Consider the following 19,691-nt stretch of genomic DNA (forward strand, 5'->3'; position numbering starts at 1 on the left):
TATATCTGTGTATGTATATGTGTGTGTGTGTGTGTGTGTGTGTGTGTGTGTGTGTGTGTGTGTGTGTGTGTGTGTGTGTGTGTGAGCTGCACTGCATTTGATGAAACAAATGCATCTTAAATATAGATATACATAGGCTCATAGGTCATAGCTGTATACTAGTCTAACCACCAGGGTCTTTACAAGTGTAGCCATGCAACCCAACTCAGTCTGGTCCCCAGGTTCCTTGGACGCCTATATGGTGGTGTATATTAGTGAAGCGGTAGCTAAGGGTTATGGGGGAATGTTAATTGGGGATTAATGTACTTCCTTTCAACATCTGTCTACCAGAGACATGGAGGCCAGACTGGGGAGACTGGGTGGGTGGAATTTTGGATTTCCTATCCAATGATCAAGGCTTCTTTTGAACAGGGTCAGAGATGTACTCTACCTCACATAGATGATGAGCTTATTCCACAGTGCAGGGATCCTTTAAGACACATATCAGTCCCTCCAGCATGTTCTGTTTATGTCACAGACAAAGTTCAGGTCCTTGAACCTACTGTATTTGGTGCTGTTTGTTTGCAGTTGTGCAAGAGATACATCAGAGCTGGATATGAGAATGCCTTATATGCTAGGCATTGATTGCCAGTCAGTATACTGTTAGAGACTGAATGCAGAGATAGGACCTTAAGGAGATCAGTTTAGGACTGTATATTCATACCCTGGATTCCACTGGTGAGGAACCTTTGATGGCATTCTAACAGTTGCAAGTGCCTGCTTAGGTACATGCTAAAAAAGGGCATTATACTCAATGATGGATCTGATAAGGGCTGAGTAGAGTAGAGTGGCACTATAACTTTCTTGGACCTGGATGTCATACCCTTGCTTATGAGTTGGACAATACTGAATGATTTCTTTTCCTGTCTTGGTTACATGTTGGCTGAAGGCAAGATCACTGTCTACATAAATTATGTTATTATGTGTGATTTCTGACCCTTTGCTGTGATTTTGGGGGTCCATGCTATGATTTTAAAGCTGAGAGATTGAAGGATACAGAGGAAAGTGCACCTGAAATCAATTCACAGAAGTGCATAGCTCTTGTACTTTAACAGTTAATGCCTTGGAGGTGCCATGTATTGAATACATTTAAAATAAATGAAATACAAGACTTTCTCAATTTAAGTATAACCAACAGTGTCCACTTAATTATAAGCAACTGTGCTGCCAGGGAGAAAAATCTTCATCACTATGCAGGACTGTATCCAGAAATCACTAAAGAATGTCTGGAAGTCCATCAGTCAGCAATTGAACAAATGTTATCAGTACTACCTTGAGGACCATCAGACATGTGTTTAATAAACCACATACTGCACACTATGGATTCACAGTGTTTATCCTCACCATCAGGAGAAGTATGTTTAATAAACCACATACTGTACACTACAGATTTATTCTCAGTCAGACAGACTTTTCATTCTCTGAATTGCTTCTAACTGATGATGGCCTATTATCTTTCAAAAAAAGAGCAGTCATTATTTCAATATAAATAAAATATATATATATATATATATATATATATATATATATATATATACAGTATTTTATATATCTATATATTTATATATAGATATATAAAATACTGTTTCCTCAATCTCCTCCACAGCTGTCTCTCCCTTGGACACAGACCAATCAAAAATGGGTTCCTTACTAAACAGCACACTTGCCCGAGGTTCAAACGCATAGGTCTTGGTGTAACTATAACCTGTACATGACAAGGCTTCTTCTTTAGAATAATCACTGTCAGAAGACGTGGCAAGACTTAGCAAAGCCCTCAATTTATTATGTATTGTCTGAAATTAAAAAATAGCAGAACAAGCGGCAAACAAATACAAGCCAGGGAAGAAGCTTCCTGCTTCCCTTCATACAACTCCACTCACTGACGTCAGTGCACTGCTCACAAATGTGAGGTTACAGGAAGTGTGGTAAGGTGTGATATTTTAAACTTATTATATGGCAGTATTTGGGAATCAGAGGACATTAGTACTATTAAAAACAACATCATGCAATGGTAAGTGTGATTTGCTGAGGAAAAGAGTTTTTTTCATGATGGCGAATAGCTGTTTGCATTTGATCTTTGAATTTGTGCCTTCATACATATGTTAGCATCATTTGCAATGACCATATTTAAAAGTACCCTTTGGCTTAATATTTAAATCTGGAAGTATCTAATCAAATTTAAGGAACTTTTTTAAAGTTTCTGCTTTTTTATATACTAAATTCTGTTTTGTTCCCTCAGTAATGTATATAGAGATAAAGAACTTCATAACTGAATTAAACTCTAGCACTGTAGTTTTGATGTTCACTACAGGGACAATTGGTGATAAGATTAATTTTCTTGATATTACTTAACAATGACATTAAAAATAAAAAGTTCAAGTCAAATACTTTTGAAGTCCACTTTTGTAAATAATTATATCCATTACACTAGTGGGGATCCATTTTAACATGAAAAGTAATGTGATTAAAGGGCCTGGTATTGGACTTACTAGACTTACAACTGAAGAAATTGTTTTGAAAATGGATGCAAAGAATTAAAATGTTATTTAAAGAAAAACGTTTTCCTTATATAGGTATAGACAAAGAGCCAGATTCATTAATGCCTACAGTAAGTGTACACAATATTTATTCAGTAACATCCCTACCACATTTTTTGTGCTTTCTAGTCACTGAGAAAGATTATACTAAGTGTACATGTAGTCTACACTTTGTGGTAATCTTTATGAATCCCTGTCAATATTTAAAGCTGGAAGAAAATCAGTAGGAAAACTAAAATTAGGAGAAAGGTTTGAGTTATGCCTGTGTTGTCTGTTCACTCAGAATGGTGTACACTTATGGTCCTTTCCATAATGCTACCATTACACAAAGCAGCTGTGACACTCAGTACACACACACACACACACACACACACACACACACACACACACACACACACACACACACACACATGCACACACTAAATCTATCCCCTTACCTAACTTTTATCCTAACCCCAGTGGCGGCTAGTGACTTGAAATCAAAGAGGAGCTGCAGGAGACAGCTGAATGGGTGAGGCCAATGGGAAGAAATGTGACCAACTAGAAAGGGGCGGAACTATGCTCAAAACCACAAAAACTGGGACTTTAATTAAATACGCCGCCCTGGGTGCCAAACCATCATTATGAGAGTCCAAGCAAGACAAAATGAAGTGTAGAAGAAAAAAATATTTCAATGCATTGGCTACATGACAACTTACTTAATATCTAGATGGAAACAAAAAGGTTGTGAGGCATGAAAAAATAAATTACTTTTTAAATACATTACTGGAATGCCAGTCAAAATGAAGTAAAAAAAACAAGCAGCACTATACTGAAACCACTTCTCCTTGCACTGCAGTTCTAATTATAATTTATATTCAGCTTTATTAAAGTACAAAGTAACATGCTGAAAGTAGCAATCTCTGTGATACCCCCACTTGTAAAAATGTTTCTTATCCAAAAAAGATCTGCTGCCTGACAACAGCTATCTACTTGTTTCATGGGAAAAACATGATCAAAGTAAAAAATAAACAGCAAACAATAAACAAGCTCAAGATAAATTGCTTAAAGAATTACTGCACAGGTTATGGACCACACATGATAGATTGGCTTTCTGTTTAGTTTATGGGTAAAGCCTGCAAATATGATTGCAAGTCTCCAACAAATGTAATGAGCTTCTGAAAATACTGTAATCCTGTCCTTCATTACCAAAACTGTCATATGCATTTCAATACCTAAGGCTTATACGTTGTCTAGTAATGTAAATATTCTGTGCATGGCAACAACAAAAAGGTTTTCAATGTTAGTAATTCTTTAACAGTATGCTTATTAAAGCTTACTTGCTTATTACAATCTCAGACAAGCTTACTTGATGGTTATTAAAGCATTGCTACTTAAATACAGAGCAACAGGCACTGCAAAAACATGTATTTTCTGAATAATAAGAATCATAAATCAACAGTATAAAGCTATGACAGAAAACCAGAACATTCTGCAAACTCAAGGACAGATGGAAAGCCACTGTAGTACTTGTGTCTATTTTGGATGGGGGGATACTCTGCATAATTACACTGCATAACTGTTCCTTGCCTTGCTTGGACACATCCAGAGTCACTATATGGGGGAGTGGGGTGCAACACGTATGTCACAATTTGAAATGTCTCTGGCTGACGGTGATGGCTCTGACAAATTTGTCATCCTTCTCAACCTCAGATCAAGAAATCTGTACAAAGCCATAAATAGAAGTGGGACAAAGGCTCAAAAATAAGGACAATTTTTAAATATTGCTCTTATAAACTTAGGATGATAATAGAATAGTAGGTCTTGCATTAGTATGAATTTTCTGAAGGGTATGAAATCTGAAACTCTAATGTCTGTCATTATTTTCTAACTCCAATCTTTAATGACTTGCCACTAATTTGCCAGAAAACCACAATTTTATGAAAAACAGACCAAAATGTGATGCAAAAATATAAAATACCCAGACAATACAGCGGGGAATCTGTCAAAGAAAGGACACATTTTTAATATTAGTACTGTTAACCTGAGCAGCTGACAAAATAATAGAATCTACATACATTTCTGAAATTAAAGTAATCTATAACTCTGATCATTAGAATTATTTATTAATTGTAAACCATCCACATTTTCATCCAAAATTGCTATTTTGCAGAGGGATTATTAGGGGGAGAGCAACATTTTGAGCCAAAATGAGGGACAGTTGGGAGGTTTGGATATACCTAATTCTATAAAGAGATTTATTTGTACGTACCTCTCAACTCCTTAACACAGGAAATCGGAATAAGGCCAAATATATTGGGGGAACATACAAATAGTGCTAAAAATTGCTCTAGTTGATAGAATAACTGTCCTTGCTTTAGCATGCATTTTTCTGAAGGTATGAAGTCTGAAACTCAACGTTTGTCATTATTTAGTGACTTCATTCCTAAATGATTTGCCAGAAAACCACAAATTTTATGGGGAACAAACCAAAAATAAAAAGCAAAAATCTATTCATTCTGTGAAAATCTGGACAATTGAGAGGTATAGTTCAGCTGGGGCTGTCTTTGTGTTTGCCACCCTTCCCTCCTCACAAAATCATGGTCAAATGGGGCCTCCCCCTCTGCAGCCATTGTAATGTCCCATTACTTGGATATTTCATCTCATTTACCATAAACACTGTAATGTGCATACTGCTTTACTTCTACGATGATTTGGATTTCATTTAAAAGTTTTATTTTACATTTTACAGCACAAACACTAATAGACATCTGCTAAACAACGCAATGCAGTCTCACAATGAAAATAGACTTAGCATTAAAACTTGTCTGCCCTTGAAACTCACATTCATTGAAACAGCATATGAAACCCCCATTCAAAGAAAATACATCTGGTCAGTGTCAAATAAAGATTAACTTTGGGCTGTTTTCAAATCATAGGCCCCTTGCACATGAAACATACATGTGTTCTTTGATACACCTTCCTGATTGCATTAAATTATATTCCTTGTATAATACAGTACAGTTGTTAGAGGGCATTTTAAATTCATTATTTTGAACATTTTTCCAGTAAACAATGAAACAAAATGCATGCATCAATAATGACAAAACTGCCCAATTCAGAACATTTCCATCATAAAAGTCTACTCATACTTCTACAGTCCACCAGTATCAGTAAATATGCACAATCTCTGCAGAAGTAAAAGTCATCTAAATAATTTGACATTAAAAAAGATATGTAACTAATGAAGAGGTTGCTGCTAGCAGACAACTTTATTTTTCATTGTTTCATCTACAAATAAAGTGTAAAGTGCCTTTGGCCCTTGAGGAATAAATTGCCTATGTTACATTAAAAAAATGATAAGCTAGTAATATTGCAATAGGGAATGGATGGCAAACTGATAACAGGTTCATTGTTACTAGGTATCTCCACCAAAGAAGACATTCTCAGGACTGCACCATCCACCTCCTTTAAAAGTACAACACAGTACAGTATCAGCAATGCATCTACATACTGTGGGAGTAGAACCCACAGCCTTCTGTGTCAAAAGCAAGTACACTACATGTTATGCTATTAACAATGCAAGCAGGTTTAGCATAAGCAGCACTAAACTTCTCCTCCTCTGAAGCTCTCAGCTCCTTGTAAAATCCACTCAACACTCAACTGTATCTATCAACTTTGCAGCACAAGAAATTTAGAAAAAAACAAAATTTATTGGGGGGGGGGGCAAAAGCCCAAAAACCAGAGACACATTTTAAATATGGGTCTATATTAGAAGCCCAAAGATCCATTTGAGCAATCGGAAAAGAGTGACACATATTGCATGAACTACAGAAACGGCGAACGTCCAAAACTGCAAAATTCAAAATGTCAAATTGTCATGGTTGGCCTGTCTGCGGTATAGCTCCGTAAGGTAAGTGTGCGATAGTTATGGACCTTAGGGTTAGGGTGTGGGTTAAGGTAAGTGCATAGATAAGTAATGTATGTAAGGCTTAGTGTAGGGTTAGAAGTAGGGTTTTAAGTGTATGTGTATGGATTATTTGTTTTGTTTGGGTATATCTCCATAGGGTAAGTGTGCAATAGTTACAGACCTTAACTTTTAACTCATTATTTTATAACTTCAATCTTTAATGATTTGCCACTAATTTGCCAGAAAACCACAATTGTATATAAAACAGTCCAAAATGTGATGCAAAAATATAAAATAGCCACACAATACAGCTGGGAACCTGTCAAAGAAGGGACACATTTTTAATAATAGTACTGTTAACTTGAGCAGCTGACAAAATAAGAGAATCTACATGCATTTCTGAAATAAAAGTAATCTATATCTCTGATCATTACAATTATTTATTAATTGTAAACCATTCACATTTTCTTCCAAAATTGCTATTTTGCAGAGGGATTATCAGGGGGAGAGTAACATTTTGAGCCAAAATGAGGGACAGTTGGGAGGTTTGGATATACCTAATTCTATAAAATGATTTATTTGTACGTACCTCTAAACCCCTTAATGCAGGAAATGTGGATAAGGCCAAATATATTGGGGGAACATGCAAATAGTACTAAAAATTGCTCTTGTATAAAGTTAGACAGTTGATAGAATAACAAGCCTTGCTTTAGCATGCATTTTTCTGAAGGGTATGAAGTCTGAAACTCAGTGTCTGTCATTATTTAGTGACTTAATTCCTAAATGATTTTCCAGAAAACCACAAATTTTATGAGGAACAAACCAAAAATAAAAAGCAAAAATCTATTCATTCTGTGAAAATCTGGACAATTGAGAGGTATAGTTCAGCTGAGGCTGTCTTTCAGTTTACTGCCCTTCCCTCCTCACAAAATCATGGTCAAATGGGGTTTCCCCCTCTGCAGCCATTCCAATGTCCCATTACTTGGATATTTCATCTCATTTACCATAAACACCGTAATGTGCATACTGCTTTACTTCTACTATGATTTGGATTTCATTTAAAAGTTTTATTTTACATTTTACAGCACAAACACTAATAGACATCTGCTAAACAAAGCAATGCAGTCTCACAATGAAAATAAACTTAGCATTAAAACTTGTCTGCCCTTGAAACTCACATTCATTGAAACAGTATATGAAACCCACATTAAAAAAAATACATCTGGCAAGTGGCAAATAAAGATTAACTCTGGGCTGTTTTCAAATCATAGGCCCCTTGCACACAAAACATACATGTGTTCTTTGATATACCTTCCTGATTGCATTAAATTATATTCCTTGTATAATACAGTACAGTTGTTAGAGGGCATTTTAAATTTGTAAACTTAACCACAAAATAAAGAAATGTGTCCGGAATGCAGTAACACCAACAGGCTGATGATGAACAGCTCACAATAAGGTAAATCCAAGGATAGAAAATATTTATTTTTAAACGCCACAACACAGATACACGTTTTTCGTCAAAATATGACTTCATCAGAAACAGTCAAATACAGTAATGAGCAACCTTAAATACTAGACGTTAAAGTGGATAATTAACAATAAATGTTTAACTTAATTAAGTAAATTACCCACATTTAAAGCACCAAGCAAAACTGAATGTTAAAACACATCATATATTTTAAAATCATGATCAAAAGGCAATAAATACTAAATACTAAATGTTCTAAATACAATTTTAAAACACCTAACCACAAGGTAAATAAACTTTTAATCATTATATGTTTTTAAATACAAACAAATTTTAGAAGTAAAAAATATATTCTTTTATAAATAATGTTGGTTATGTTTATACTTTAAAAAACAATTTATTAAACTCTATTCATACATATCGTGTTGAAAAATACCTAAATCATTTGTGATTTAAGTTTCAAATATGGTACAATAGATATAAAATCGTTTAATCCTGGGAAACGGTTAGATTCTAAAAGAATCTGCCAATATGTTTCTTGGTGGCATAATCTAACTTCCCAGGGTCCACCCCTAACATCTTTGGATACTGAGTCCAAAACAAAAAACAAAAATACTGCTCCATTACATATAGTGGTGTGCTTATAAAGTGCATTATTGGAGTTACATTTCTGTATGTCATAATAATGTTCGTACACCCATTTACGAAGTGGTCTTTCAGTCTTTCCAACATAAAATGATTGGCAAGACTGGCACACTGCCAAATATACAACTCCAAGGGAATGACAATTATAAAATCTAGTGGAAGAAATCTTTCTATTTCTACTTTCCAGGTAGACCTTTTCCTAGTTTAAAATATATTTACATTGTGAGCATCGCCCACATTTATAGGTTCCCTTCTTTTGATCTCTCAAATGGTGAGGTGGTATATCCTGCTCCAAAATTCTTTTAATATTAAAACCTTTCCTGTAAACGGTTTTAACTCTCCTGTCCTTAAGACTACTTAAATCCGTTAAATCCTGAAAGGATTTAAACTCTTTTTCAATAATATTGGTAAGATTACCAACATTGGCACTGTATTCTGTAATGAAAAGCAGGTAATCATTCTCAATTGTCGAGGTACTATTACTCTGTTTAGTCCCTACTTCTAGATACCCTTGCCCCAAAATAGGCTTAAATCTAGTTAATCTTCCTTTGATGACTTCTTCCTTGACTGAATTAATAATGTATGTGGGATAACCCCTTTCAAGGAACATAGGGGAAAGATTGTCACACTCAAGATCAAATTGTGCATCCTGTGATGTCATCCGTGACACCCTAACGAACTGCCCTTTGATAATTCCCCTCTTTTGAAATCCTGGATGAGAACTGTGAAAATGTAAGTAACTATTTGAAAATGTGGGCTTCCTATATACTTTAGAACTAAACCCAAATGAATTTTTACTTATGGTAACATCCAGATAATTAACTGTTTTTTCAGAGATCTGGTATGTAAATTTTAAAAATGTAGTAGTAGTATTAATGTATGAGAGGAATAAATCAATAGTCTCAATAGGGCCAGTCCAAAAAATACAAATGTCATCCAGGAATCTCGAGTAATGAATCCAGTTAACTGCAAAATCACAATTGTGAATAAATTTTTTCTCCCAAACTGCCATGATAATATCAGCATAGGTTGGAGCACAATTTGCCCCCATAGATACCCCACTGATCTGTTGGAAATATTCACCACCATAGTACACATAATTGTTTTTCAACACTAGCTCCAAGAGACCTGTAATCATAATAACATCATTGTGTGAAATTCCTGGGCATTCCCAAAGAGCCTCCTCAATCCATTCTAGCCCTGTTTCGGTAGGGATTACTGTAAACAAGTCCACAACGTCTATAGTCAAAAAGATGAGATTTGGCCTATATAATTCTGGGGTAATCTTACATAGAAATTCCCAGGAGTCCTTGAGCAAGTGGGATTCTTTCCCCCAAACCTGTTTAAGTTTCCAATCCAGAAATTTAGAAATGGAATGGGTCTTAGAACCTTGTGCTGCCACTATAGGTCATAGGGGTGGGTCCTCAACACATTTGTGTACTTTCGGTATCCCGAATATGGTAGGCACCTTAGGGAAGGGAGTTTCTAAAAAGGAGTAGATGTCAAATTCAATTACCTCCTGGTCAAGCAAGTCCTTAATGGCCAGGTCAATCTTTTGGTATGAAAGGAGTATCTCATTAATGGATGTCAAAGAATATTTGTTGGTATCATACAAAATGTTATTCATTTTACTTTCGTATATAATCTGACTCATAAAAACAGTACCCCCACCTTTGTCAGGTTGCATAACCCTCAAAAAATGGTTGTGTGCTAGGTCATATAGTAGGTTGCTTTCTTCATAACTTAAATTGTTATCAAGGTTAACATGAGATAATTCCTGACGAATTAATTTTTCAATTCTAGTTTCTAAATTACTAAGCTGAGGGTGCAATGGAGGGTGAAAGGTACTAGATTTCTTCAGTAGTAAACTAGGAGCCACTGGAGTGTTACCAAACAAATGTTCAAGATTCAATTTACGAATAAACATTTTTAAATCTAAAATAGTGTTAACTAGATGGCTACCTCTTGTTGGAACAAATTTAAACCCCTTTGTAAACAGATCAAAACAGGTATTAGTGACCGGAACATCACTGTAGTTATAAATATGATACCCATTCCTACTGTAGCACTGGTACATACCAATACTATTGATGGAAATATCACCGGTTATTGCCAATCTAGATTCCTGTTCCTTTTCCACCCCTGCCCCCGTTTTTCCTTCCCCTGCGCAAAAATCGGATATACTGGGTATGGGGTTCCCCTTGCTGGTTCCGAATGCGCTCCGATCTCCTGGGTAAAAAATCATCATCATGGGGTTGGGCCTGCATATCAATGGGTTCAATACCCTCCTCTTCAACCAGTATAGGGGAAGTAGGTTGATCCCTATACACAATCTCTCCCCTAGACTGCAAGTTGTTTAAATGTGTGCCTCTACCTTGAGGTGGGTTAGGGTATTGTCTCCCTTCCCTATACTCCCTGAGATCTCTATTAAGTTTGTTATACTTCCTTTTAATAACTATGTCACAATGCTTGTCAATGTGTTTACGTACATCCTGATACTTTATGTTGTAGGATTCAACTGCAAACAATAAATCACCAGTAATACGTTCATTGCATTTAAAAATCTGTTCAGTTAAAACCTGAATTTCACTTTCATTCCTCTTTATAATTGCCCGAACTATATCAAGGCCACATCTATCAAAAGCTTTGACTAAATTAATATGAAATTCACTACCAAATGTAACATGGTTTGGATACTTGTGTACCCTTAAACCCTTCGGTACAATGCTTTTGGTAATGCATTCAGTTAAGTACATATTATCAAGTACAAGATTCTTGTACCTGTAAAGTGTGTCCTCAAGAAAGCGTAAATTGTCATCGAAGGAAAAACTTTCTGTAGAGTTAGTCCTTGTGTGCCCTGAAAAGGCAAAAGCCGGTTTAGAATTGACCCATTCCAGAAAAGGTAATGGGTCCAACGAAGCCCTAGGGGATAATACGGGCTGGTGGCATGGTATGGAGGGTTCCCCACTATCCTCACGAAAAACAGAAGGAGTATTTAAAAGTTCAGCTACTCCGGTAGCATTGGAAGCCTCATTCACTTGCTTCTGGACCATACCAATAGTACCGGAAGATACAGGGGGAGCCACACAAGATGTAACAAGCCTCGCCGAAACTGTTTTAAGAACCTCTTTCTGTTCGGAGATAATAGTTTTTAAACCATGTCCGATAGGGGTGAGAAGTTGCACTAACTGTGTTAGTTGACCCGTGAGCTGGGATAAATCCCCGGTGCCAGATATTACACCGGTCGAACTGCCTTCCGATGTAGACCTGCCCGGACAAGCTTCCATGACACTCAAACACCAAAAAGGCAAGAAACGCTGTAAACTTAACCACAAAATAAAGAAATGTGTCCGGAAAGCAGTAACACCAACAGGCTGGTAATGAACAGCTCACAATAAGGTAAATCCAAGGATAGAAAATATTTATTTTAAACGCCACAACACAGATACACGTTTTTCGTCAAAATATGACTTCATCAGAAACAGTCAAAAGCAGTAATGAGCAACCTTAAATACTAGAGCTTAAAGTGGATAATTGACAAAACATGATTATCTAAATTAAGTAAATTACCCACATTTAAAGAGCCAAGCAAAACTGAATGTTAAAACACATCATATAATTTAAAATCATAATCAAAAGGCAATAAATACTAAATAATAAACATTCTAAATACAATTTTAAAACACCAAACCACAAGGTAAATAACTTTTAATCATTATATGTATTTAAATACAAACAAATTTTAAAAGTAAAAAATATTTTCTTTTGTAAAAAATGTTGGTTATATTTATACTTTAAAGAACAATGTGTTAAACTGTATTCATACATGTCATGTTAATAAATACCTAAATCATTTGTGATTTAAGTTTCAAATATGGTTATTTAGTATTTATTGCCTTTTGATTATGATTTTAAATTATGTGATGTGTAACAAAACACAGAGGCTGCAGTAACCCTGGTGTGAAAATCCACAGATTTTTTTGAGGACCGGACCAAAAGTATGAGGCAAAATTCCGGATGTTTTGTGAAAATCTGGATAGTTGAGAGATATGATGCCCTTGGGCTATTTGGTATAGAAAGTGCTTAGTACTTGTAATTATGCAAAGTGTATGACACAGATAATGTTGGCAGTTGATCAAAAGTGATGTTTATGTCACATCAGCCCTATTCAGCAGTATGACATGAATAGATTGCCTATTACTCTAAAACACCAAAGCAGTCTTAACATGGGCTCAACTAGTTCTTATCACTGTATTTTCCTTTCTCTTAATCAGGGAAGACACCTCCATTTACACTTCTTTACCTTCAGTATCACCCATGCTTTAGGCCTGGATGACAAACTACTGAAATCATTTAAAGGCTGACTACTGAAATGTTTGTAAATGCAAAGGGAAACATATATTAATGTCAGAAAAATATGTATTAATGTGTGTGCTTAATGCTAATTAGAAACTAAATGAGTTAACACGTTTTTCATTCTATTTTATATGCACTATTTTATATACAGCTTAGTTTTATATGAGACTAAAAGATGCTTTTTGAAACTGCAGTGTGCTTTCTGAAACTTGCAAGATGCCCTCTGACCTAGTAATTGCTAGCACAGCAATATTCATGTTTATGCCTTTTGGAAATGTACTTGAGAAGCAGGTGATTATCTGCTAGGTCAGGAAGAAATGAATGAACAATGCTATATTCTGTAATGTAATGATTTTGAACAATCAGCTCTGTTTGAAGTATGAGAACATGCACAGCTGCAGAAGTTAGGGATAACATAGACAAAGGACTGTTGGAGAAATGCGCTGCAATATATACTTGCTTTGTGCTCGAATTAGCCATAGTACCTTGAATGGTAACATTGCATATATCTAACCAGTGGTAGCCAAGGCCACGTTGTTTTTCTTAGGAAGTTTCTCACAAAAAGTGATAGTACAAGCAGAAAGTAATATAAACAAGCACTATGACATAATGATGTTAAAACTTGTGATTTACTATGTAAGCTTGGTAGGCAATGTCTTATTAAAAATGTATAAAAATGCTTGCATTTCCTGATTCTAGTCAGACAAACTCTGTATTACCACGTTTTTGTCTCCTTGCTGTAAGATTAAAGTGCCTTAACCTGAACCTACCGTGTATTGATCATTTTTAAAGTATATTTTTCCTTTGACAATTAACATGTCATGTTGGTCCATAGCTTGAGACTATACAGACATTATTCAAACCATATGATGTTAAAATATTTAAGTTACTAGTGTGTTGCCTTAACTCAGAAAGTGACATCATAAAAATACATATTGCTGTTGCCAGGCTCTTCTTGCAATATAACTGTGGTACTGGCAGAATAGGAATCTATCTATCTTGGCGGTGACTTAAAAAAGTCTTACAGAAGTCACATGACAACCTGAGTAAAGCCCTATGAAAACATATACATACCTGGAAAAACTAATCTTACCAACAGGACAAGTAAGAAATATGCAAGAACTACAAATACACAGGGAAAATATACTGTACTTGTCCCACATACCTATACAAACGTGGAACATAACCAGTCTGTACCTCCTAACTGCCTAGGGTTTTGTATGACTGTTACTTAACCTGCTACAATGATATTTAGAACAAAAGACTAATAGATCTAGTAGTACTGATATAACAGTGTATCGCTTCTGTTTTTTGATCTTGCCTAAAGTCACTGCAAGGTTTGAATACCACCTACCGTGTGCTGCTGAGGTCCTGTTACCACAAAGCCTAACTCATGAGTTCCTACTGATGTTCACCTGCACTACCTGTTGCGCGTCCATGTCTATTTTCACAATCTGTAGTATGTAAGCGCTGAGTGCAGGTATGCTCATAATGTCACGGCTCTTTAGTCTCAGCAAAGGAAAGTGTTGTCTAAGTTCTCTGTTAAGATGTGACTGTGTAACATAAGCAGACATACACATACAGTTGGCAAGCTGGGACAAACAAAATATGGGCCGGGTTTGTTAAAAAGGAACGTGGAACTGCTGCTGTTGCCAGTTCCTGGTAGGAAAGGAAACCTTTATGGATTATGTTTCAGCTGTAAGAAAAGCAAAGTTTGAAACAATTTAAACAAGCAAGTTATAGAAACTTGTTTATGTGAAGAAAATTTTAGGGACTGTAATTTTTTTTTTTTGTTATTGTATTTACTATGGTGCTGCTTACTGTGATGGATTTGAAGTCTTCTTAAGACTCTCAGTCTTGCTGGCTGGATTCTCCTGAAATCAAAGTCTGGTTATAGTTGCAGTTGCAGTCTGTTGCATACAGAAACTTGCAGAATATACACTGATGAGAGAATATACTTTGCAGCATCAACTTAGAGCAGTAACAAATAACTTTTTATAATAAACCACATGGACTAATGTTGCAGCTTCAAGTACTGTTCCACTTTACTTCTCATATAGTACAGATGATGTGAGAGATATAACATTTACATCAGGACAAATGTGTCCCTACCAATTCCCCTAACATAACTGGATTTAATACAGACGTTATATATATTTTAGTTAAACACACACCCTCTTGGTTTTGGAAAGATACTGCCTTGATGATGCAAATGCTGACACATCTGTTCTTGAGCAAATGCTGATAAGTGCAGAAAAGCATATTGTTAAGGAAACGCCTTGTGGATAAACTTTCTTAGAAAAGCATATTTTTAAACTTTCTTAGAAAAGCATATTTTTCAAGGAAATGCCTTGTGGATAAACACATGTCCTGTTGTCCATTCTTTAAAGAAAGCAGATTAGGTTTTTTTCTGATATATCCTGTTTTTTTTTTTTTTACATTCTTGCCAAGTCTGTTAGAAGTCAGCTTTCATAATGTGTGTGTAATACACTCATAAGCAAGTTCCTTATTTTTTAAGCCACAGTTATTTAATATGGAAGCTAAACTCTATTTCTACATTTAAGCAAGCTTTATCTTATTCCTTATATATGTTGCATATTTGTAGCAAAGTTACTTTCAACCTTAGTATATTGTTGAGCATAATCTAACAATTCCCTCTTTTTTATTTTAAACCAGGGAAATAAATTCAGCATTATTTGATAATACCTTTTCATTATGACAATTAGCAACAGTAACTTGACTATCTTTTGCTAAGCAGGCCTTAATACGTGTAAATAATATTTATTTTATTTATTTATTTTACATTTGTTAACCGGGCTGGTCTAGCTGGATATATTTCCATTTTCAGTAGAGGCCCGGGGAGAAAAGCTCCAACAAGATAGAAAAAAAATTAAAATGTAATTACATGTTAAAAGAAAGGATTGATAAAAAAAATACAGCACGAATTATACATAATAAAAGTATTTACACTTGAAAAAGCATCAGTAAATAATATATATACTTGGAAAATCAACAATAGAATGTAGCACAGTAAGATACATAAGGAAGTTTTCACTTCTAGTAGAACATTATTCAGCAGTATATAGATTAGAGTTTGAAACAGTGCAAGACTTACTTGCAAGTATAAGAATTTAAAAGTTTTGAAGTTTGTAAGGAATGTGAAATAAAGTACAAAGGTGGGAGAGGGTGGAGGGGGTGGTTAGTCGGGGTTGCTACAGGGGCATAACCAGTGAATTTTGAGGTGTTTTTTAAGTTTTTGTTTAAAGAGAGGCAAGGATGTGATTAGGGTTAGTTCAGTAGGTGGCAAGTTCCAGTTTTTTCCTGCTGTGTTAGTAAACAGAGAGTCACCAGACATGTTGTTAGATTTTATAATGGTTGCGAAGAGTTTGCTAGAAGAACGTAGGGAATTCAGAGTTTTATAGGGGATAAGGAGATTGGAGAGTATAGGGGTAGCGTTGGGTTGATAAAATATTTTGTGGGCAATCGTAAGTTGGGAGATTGTCAGTTGGTTGGTGAGTTCTAAAGGGATTGCCAGTGGCAAATCTGGCGACGTTGTTGTAGGAAGTTGCTAGTTTGTTGAGATTATGTTTCTTTAGGTTGGTATAAATAGGTGAGGCATACAGAAGAGTAGAGATTAGATGGGAATGAGCAATTCTGGTTCTGGCTGCTGGAGTTAGGAAAGGTTTTATTTTATATAAGGAGACTATTTTTCTGTTTACTGTTTTAATGGTGCTATTTATATGGTGATCAAAGGTAAGGTAGTTGTCAATGGTTATTCCTAACAGTTTAGTAGTAGAGTCAGGGAATATGACAGTGCCATTTTGGAAGAGACTGAGAAATCTAAGGAGGAGGACTTGGTAGTGGTGGAAAAGAGAAGGAGTTTGTTTTTTTTTGGCATTAAGGAGGAAACAGCGCTTTGTAAACCATGTTTCTACAGTATTAAAATGTTTTGAGTAAGCGAATAAAGTTCAGATGGGGAGTTTTCTGAGTATACAAGCATTGAATCATCTGCATATTGAATGCAGGTGGCTTGAGGAATTGCTATGTGGAGGTCATTGATAAATAATGAGAAAAGTAGTGGTCTAAGAATAGAGCCTTGAGGGACTCCGAGGGTGACTGGCAGAACAGATGAAATTTGATTTTCCCAGAGAACTGCCTGTTGCCTGTTGCTGAGGTAGGAGCTGAACCATTTAACAGCTTGAGAGTCAAAGGAAAGGGATTGAAGAATATTGATTTAGAGGGTGTGGTTTACCATGTCGAAAGCTTTTGAAAGGTCGATGAAGAGTGCAGATGAGAGGATGTTTTTATTGCGGTTTCTATTAATGGTATCTGTAAAGGATAAAAGGGCAGTAGTGGTACTATGAGATGGCATAAAGCCATGTTGGCAGTCTGCTATTATGTTATATTGTGACAGATGATGTAAAAGTTGTTTGTGAATGCATTTTTCTAAAATTTTTGCTAGGGGTGATAAGAGAGCTATAGGCCGGTAGTTTGAGTAGTCATTTGAGTTCCCACCTTTATGTAGGGGAATAATAGGGGAGATTTTCCAAATAATTGGAACAGTACCCTCTTTGTTCTATTTATAAGGATAGATATAGGGTGGGCAATTGCTTTGGCTGCTTTTTGGAGATATTGTGATGGTAGTTGGTCAGCAGAAGGAGTACATGGCTTGATGTTTTGAATGAATTTATAGATGAGAGTAGTAGAGATGGGTTGTAGTTTAAATGTAGGTAGAGAGCCTGATGGGGTAGTGGGAAGGCTTGAATTGTCTGGGATAAGTTGTCTAGCTAGAGACTGCATGGTGTCTGTGAAGAAAGAGTTAAAGGTATTGGCAGTTTGATGGGGATATTTGGATCGGCATCAAGTGGGGTAGGTGTTTGAGAGTGGCCTGGGGAAAGGAGTTTATTGATACTAGCCCAAACTTTTGAGGATTATGTTGATGTGTTTGCTGCAGTTTATAGTAGTAGTTCTTTTTATCTGTAAGTATTGCTTTTTTTGTACTATTTCTCAGTTGCTTAAAATTTAGTTGATCAGAGATATTTATGTTTGCTCTCCACTTACCCCATGCTTTGTTTCTAAGCAGGATTTGATGTCTGGTTTCATTAGAGAGCCATGGGACTGGGTTGGACTTCATTCTGATGGACCGTTTAGGTGCATGCATATCTAGGATAGATAGGAATTTAGAGTTAAAGTACTTTACAGCCTCTTCAAGTGGAAGGGTTTTTAAAGGGTTCCAGTCACAGGCATTAAGTTCAGTTTGAAATAATTCTAAGTTAAAGTGTTTGGTAGAACGAGTTATCCTAAAGGTGGGGAGGTTGGGAAGATCATTCTTTTCTCTTATGATGTAGGTTAAAAAATGATCACTTACATTGTCTGGCAATGTTCCTACCTTATAAGATTGTTGGTGTTTGTTTATAAGTATCTAGTCTAAGATACTCTCTTTTTTACTTGGTTTGTTAATTCTGGTTGTAGAGGTTATAGTTTGGCTAAAGCCGTGGAGGTTAATATGAGAAGTAGGATTTTCTGAACTAACACGTTTCCAGTCAATGTTAAAGTCACCTAGTATTATAGTTTCTTGGGGGTAAGTAGAAGACACCCAGTTTACTATGGCCTCTATTGTAGAGATGTTATTTCCTGGTGGTAAGTAAATACAGATAATGTATAAATATTTGTTAGAATTGATTTGGAGTTTGGAGATGAGAACTTCTGTGTTACTATCCTGGGTTGGATTATAAGGTAGGGTAGAGATATGAAGTCCATCTTTAAATAGAACTGCTACTCCACCCCCTTTCTGTTTTTTACGATCTTGTCTAAGTATGTTATAGCCTTGGGGGATGATTACATTATCTTTAGTTTCTGGTTTCAGCCAGGTTTCAGTGAGGCAGAGGATATCAAAGGAGTAAATATCTAGGATGGTATGGAGGTGGGCTATTTTATTATTAATGGTTTGGATATTTAGGTGTCCTATTAGGAGAGAGTTATGAAGTTTAGGATGGATTGAATGGATAGTGGAGTTGGCAGGGCCAGGGTTGGGGTGGATGTCACCATCTTTTAAGGAGGGATGTTTTAGTTTTGTTAATGAATTATACCTAAGGTAAGTTTGAGGTTTCACTTTCTTTATAGTGGGTATGTTGAGTTCAATGTGGGAGAGTCTATGGTATTTTGGAAGTAGGTAAGTGAGAGTGGATGTTATATTAGTATGATTATAAGAGGGTATATGAGTGTAGATTGCTGTTTGCTTTAGGGGGAGGTTGAGATGGTAGTAGTGTAGTTTTTCATAGGAGGTAAGAAAGTAGGTTGAGGTCAGGATAGTAGGAAGTATAAAAGCAAGAGTTAGCTTGGTTAGAATAGCTAGAGGCATTTTACTGAGTTTATAAATCAGAGGAGTGAGGAGATTGGGAAAAAGAAGATAAAGGATAAGGGAAGGGAAGAGAGGAGGGCACTAATTTGTAGCAGTTAAGAGTAGAGTGAAATTGGTAAGATATTTTAAGGTGTGGTTGATTAAGAGTGATGGGGTTGATAGGGGTGTAACTAAAGTGTATGGGATTAGGTGAAGGTATGGGATAGGTTGGAAGAGAGAGAGGGTGTGGTTAGGGAAGTGTAAGTGTAGGACCACTGGGGGGTGGGTGGAAATTGGGGGTAGGGTAGCGGAGCAGAGTGAGCCCGCAGGGCGAATGGAGCAGGTCAGAGCAGAGAGAGGCTGAGAGGCAATCAGTTCAACAGAGATACTGTATTCTACAGGCTAAGGAAAGGT

The sequence above is a fragment of the Protopterus annectens genome, chromosome 1.part0 (assembly GCF_019279795.1).
Source record: "Protopterus annectens isolate FY-2018-M chromosome 1.part0, PAN1.0, whole genome shotgun sequence".
In the NCBI taxonomy this organism is placed as follows: Eukaryota; Metazoa; Chordata; order Ceratodontiformes; family Protopteridae; genus Protopterus; species Protopterus annectens.